Here is a 5,572-nt window from a genome sequence, read left to right on the forward strand (position 1 = left end):
TGTGTGGGAGAAAAGCTCTCAAGGAAAGATTTCTTTTTAGCTTAAGTGGCTAGGCCAGCAGTTTACAAAGCCAACAAAGGCCCAGGTTGCACTCTCCAGGACACTCAAACTACCATAGGCAGACTTTCCTCATTTAATTCAGGAACTGAGTTTTGGCTTGAACACTTCCCCTGTTTATCCATATCCAAGTAAGGGATTTCTCTAGTGATGCCTGAGGGGATGGGTCCCCTTTCTGACAGGCAACGGGAAGGAGAGGATGAAGCTGCCAAAGTCATTTTTGCCAGCCAAATTACAATGGACAGCTGATACGCTGCCATCCCGACCCCTATGGCAAAACCTCCAAAGTGCCCTCATTCCTGCCTCCTCGGCCCCATGTGAGGTGCTCTCGCTCCACTGGGACTGCTGAACTCAGACCTCAGTTAGCAGGTGCTGCCCTCATTTGCAGATCCTTGGGAACAGCTGGTAATTAGGAGATTTCCAGCACAGGTTGCCACCCTTGACAGCAACATGGGAAGAACAGGTAACTGGCTCATATGCAAAAAAAAAAAAAAAAAAACCAAAAGCAATTTAGTATTACAAGCATTTCAAAGGAAAGAAAAAACAGAAAGAATTTTTGAAGGATAATGGTTTTAATAAACTGTTAGCCTTATACAGATGCATAGATAATTAAATATCAGAGGTAACTCTTGCTAATTATCTAGGAGCTGAACCTCCCATTTGCATCTTCAATAACAAGAGTTATGTAGCTTAAATGGTGCCCACCTCTACACTAGAGTTTTGTGCTTTTAAGGCTTGAGCAACTATAATTAAAGAGCTTTTCGGAGCAAGCGCAGCACTGTGCAGTGTAATGTGACATTCAGAATATATCAGCATCACTTTACACAGGAGTTCTGATTATTTTCACTTGCGTGCTTCAGCCTGTCATTTATCTCCAGTGTAGCTCATCTACCTCAAACCCTGGTGTCTTACCTAGTTCATGCAGTTTTCCCCATTCCTATAAACCTCTGTCATTTTTAATCACGTGTTTTATGTGTTTAATTCTTAAGGTAAAGACCTACTTTTATTTGCACACTAATGATTTTACTAGCCTATTGCATAATGCAAACAGTCCTAAAATAGGGCAGCTAATCAACACGAACGTGAGACATGAAGATTGAGGCAGCATCATCCATTCACACAGCAATGGATGTCTGCAACTGAAGAGATTTTTATTTTTCTGTTAAATAGGATGCCAGCAGGAACTGAGACTGCTCTTTGATTCAGCGATAATGAGTCAACGTTGCACCAATGAAATTTGCATTTTGCCAGTGGTATGAAAAGCACAAAATTATTCTTCTTAGTTCAGATTTAGGCTCCCCAAATACACACTGATTTGCTGAAGTCTGAGTGCTCTGAAGCTCGTATTTTCGTGAATGAAAACTTTGGCAATCTAGTAAAAGATAGCATCCAACATGAAAGGTAAAAGTAGGGCAGGTGACTACCCATCAACATTCCTCCTGGAGCATCTTCTTCTCTGAAGCACATTAACCTATCTTCCTCTTGCTGTTCCCCTGCTGCAAGTGAAATCAAATTTTCATCAGTTTTTGCCATATCTGCTTCATCTGGAAACTTTCTGAAAATATATTAGGAAACCTGTATAAGGCTCTGTACTGAGGCAGAAGCACATTTCTCTGTGCTGACACCTACCATGTCAAACTATTATCCAGGCTTCCTGCTGCCTGATGCTGCGGGAGAAAGCTGAACTTTGACTTCAGGGTAGGCAGTGAAAGGTAATTTGGTCTGTGTATCACATCTCAGGCAGGAAGAAGGCTGCAGGTCTCATATAAAATAGACCTGTGAGGCCATGTACAATGGCTGTGGTGGTTCAGGCAGGGACTGTGAGGCACCAGTAGTCCCACAAGGCTGGAAGTCACCTGGAGGTGGTGGCCTCCTGCCCTAGCGTGAAGGAGCACAAAGGGGAAGCGCCACATTGCCACCTAGCACGTTGCACTGCTCAGGTGGACGTGTTTATAGAAATGTGCGTGTGTGTGTGTGTGTGTATGTACATGTCCTGACACACCAGGTTAAAACTGAAACAAGTTTACAAGGACCTAACAAGATGTAATCTTCTTTATTGGCTGGTTCGGTAGCATGGACAGTAGTGGTGTTTCTGATTTTTTCTGATAGTACTTCTGGGTTAATGCAGAAACGCTACATGACTGACCAGCACCTAAAGACCATTCCTTGGGCATTTCAATGACTGTGTGTTCTATCCTGAATACAAACACCATCATCTTATTTCTGTTAATTTGGGTAGTACCAACACCGAGTTCCACGTTTTCTGCAAAATTAACAATACAGTCTATATCCAAATGGAATAGTTTGTATCCTGAAGATGGAAACACGACCATCCTACAACAACTATAGCTGCTGGTATCCTGTAATCTAGATAAAATACTCCTTCCTGGCAACAGAAGTCCTGCATAATTCCTGGGCACTTTCAGAGTGCTGGTAGGTGAGCCTCATATTGAAAGTCAGTCTTTTGCTCATGGGTGGCTTTTAACAAACTGATGGAGATTGCCCAGAATCCTGTTACCCAAGATATTACAAATCAGCCAGTCCATCTGAAGATGTCCTTCCCCAATCCAGAGGATGGGGAGGAGGTGACTACTATTTGTTGCATTGTACTGATTAACAGGGAAGAACCTGAGCTGCCAGCACACCAGACTTCCCAGCCTTGAATTAAAAGATATGACTGTCCACTTTTTTCCTCCATGAAGGAGGCACTTAAGCTAATTTTGGTATATTTTTCCTTCTGCGTTTGATGAGAAAAAGCAGTATCCTGAATCTCCCATTAGAAACTATTATTTAACACATTTATGAACAGTGAAAACAAGAACATCAGTTAACATTTGCAAGCCAAGTCTGTAACTGCAGAAACAACAAATTATTTTTTAAATTAATGACCAAAACTAAAGTCCCCTTTCGATTCCTGACACTGGGAATGCAAAGCTACTCCCAAATCTTACATAGTTTCTCTACTATCAAGCAACATGGCCTCCTCAGTGGTGGGGTTCAGGAAACGCTCTGCTCAGGGGCTCAGGACTGTGCCCTCCTGGTAGGAATGTATAGCTACTTCCTTCAAAAAGTGTCTTCTACCCTCTCTGGGTACCAGCCTAATTCTCTTTCCCTCTCCTTCCACTCCACGACTGCTTATATCACTTTTTACATAACCCCCCCGCTTTGTTAATTTATTATACCAGGACAGCAGACTGTGGCAGATTAAAAAGATGGAAGCAAGGCTCCTTAGGATTCCATGTCCTTTGAGTGGTACATAAAAAAATGCTGTGTGAAATGTCGTGAAAGTAGATTTTGAAGTTTTGACAGATGTGAGGAAAGGAGAAATGTTTGTCATTTGTCTTAATGGCACTTCAGTACATTTGGAGAGCCTAGGGGAAAAAAACCCCAAAACAACGCCAAGTGGCAATCCTGTAGGGATGTGAACTGTTTCCAAAACTGATGCTGGGGCTGAGAGCAGGCCCACAGCATAACAGCAGGCCTGGTCTTGGGCGCTGGCTGCCAAAAGGGAACAGGAAGTGGAATAAAAGTTAGTGAAAATCATAGTCCTCCATGACTTAAGCTTGACCTTTGAGTAAGAGCTGGCTAGTCTATTCCTCCCCACAATACTGCAGCCCCAAGGTCTCTTTGAACACAGCCAGCAGTGCAAACAGAAATATGCAAATATTATAGGAGTATGAGAGAATGCATTTATATATAATTACTAACCCAGCCAAGACAATTAGTGTTATATCTAAACATAATGTTCCTAGACTAAAATCCAGTTCAACAAAAGTCAGACAGTGTGTTGCCATCAAGCTGAAATTGTCCAAAGTGGTTTAAAGTTTTGACATTATACAAAAAGAGGACATGTCATGGACATACCATCCATGTTTTAACTCCTGAACTTGGAAACTGAATCTGTGACTTTGTGAATCTCCTAGATTCACAAATATATGGCTTCAGTGGCTGTACCTTTTGTCCCCTTCAGGCTCTAAATGCTCATTTCTCTCCACTGCAGGGAAGGACATTACTGGCAAGAATAATTCTTCACACTTTTCACCAAACCAACTGCATTTCCCCAGACCAGGCTTTCACCTCAAGCAAACACTACTCAGCTCTCCTCCAATAAATGATCTTACTCCTTACAGCTTCAAGGCAAAACTGCCCGCTGAGCAGGAAAACCCACGGGGTTCAATGTGGCACAAGTCACCACAGACTGGCTGAGTGACACCACGCAGGGAACCACTTCTGCAAAACCCATCTGTCCTTACAGACTTGTGGGACAATGAACCCAGAATAAGTGTTTGGTTAATCTATTACCCCTTGGGTGCCAGCAGTGGTTCAGCAGGGTTCAGTGTGCATGTAGGGCAAAAATCCAACCCCCCAGTCCTCTCAAAGTAATCAGAATTTGAAAAAATAATTTTGTCATAGTATTAAAGCAAGGAACACACAATGAATGTCAGCACCTACCTCACTGGCAAGAATTCCCAAGTGGAATGGGATATAGTTTCAATTATGATGAGCTCACCTAGTCTTGTCCCCTTTCCAAGGAAGAGTGCGGCACCCTGGAAGACCAGTAAAGGAGGGGGTCCAGGTGATGTCTGACTCTTTTTTTGCACATGCATAAAATTTTATGCAATTTCAATTTTATGATTCAATATTTATGAAGTCAAAATTTCTGGTGATAAACAATGCAATAGCACACTAGCACATTTATTTGAGTCAGAAATGAGAAATGCACAATACCTTATCTTGAGGAACTAGTTCTGGTTGGACTATTTGCAGCAAAGAATCAATTTGTTGAATTTAGTCTTTTCGCCTGCTTGTAAATTGTCCTGAAACAGATCACAAGTTCCATTAATATGTCCACAGTTCAAAATTATCTAAAAAGCAATGCAAACATATTCCAGACTGAATTGCTGGTAAGCTATTCATTTACTGCTTCAAGTATTTGATATTAAAAACAGAACTCTTTTTTCCTTGGGCCCATAGCTCATCCGGTTTGTCAGTTCCCTGACTGGGTAAGCACAGCTTTCTCAGGTACAGATATTTACAAGAGTTAATTGCTAAGATTTTCTTCTCTGTCCTTCACTTGCCTCTATCTGCTCTTCTTTCATGACTATGATCTCCAGAGCAGTCTCTCAAAACAAAACACCATCCTCAGTTAGGACTATGGGGCTAGCCTGGGATATTGGCTAGTGATCTGAGGGGGAAGAATCCCACAAAACAACTACCTCCTTTCTGCTTTTGTTTTGGTACAAGGTCGACACCATGTACAGCTGATGTGAAGTTTACATAATTATTGCTGCATCTTTTGAGATCAGTGTATGAATAATCCACATTTTGAGGTGTTTTCTTAATGGAATGAGAGCTGGAGCTCAGTAAGGCAGAAAACATCATGTTGTCATGTGTACTGCTTCATTGGAAATGGGCAGCCAGCTGGTGGTGAGGCTCTCACCACGATAGAAACAAAGTCCCAGTGTTTTCCTGCTCAGCTTCCTCTGCAGTGGCTGCTGTGTTAGAGATGGATCTA

This window comes from Corvus hawaiiensis, chromosome 5 (assembly GCF_020740725.1).
Source record: "Corvus hawaiiensis isolate bCorHaw1 chromosome 5, bCorHaw1.pri.cur, whole genome shotgun sequence".
Lineage (NCBI taxonomy): Eukaryota > Metazoa > Chordata > Aves > Passeriformes > Corvidae > Corvus > Corvus hawaiiensis.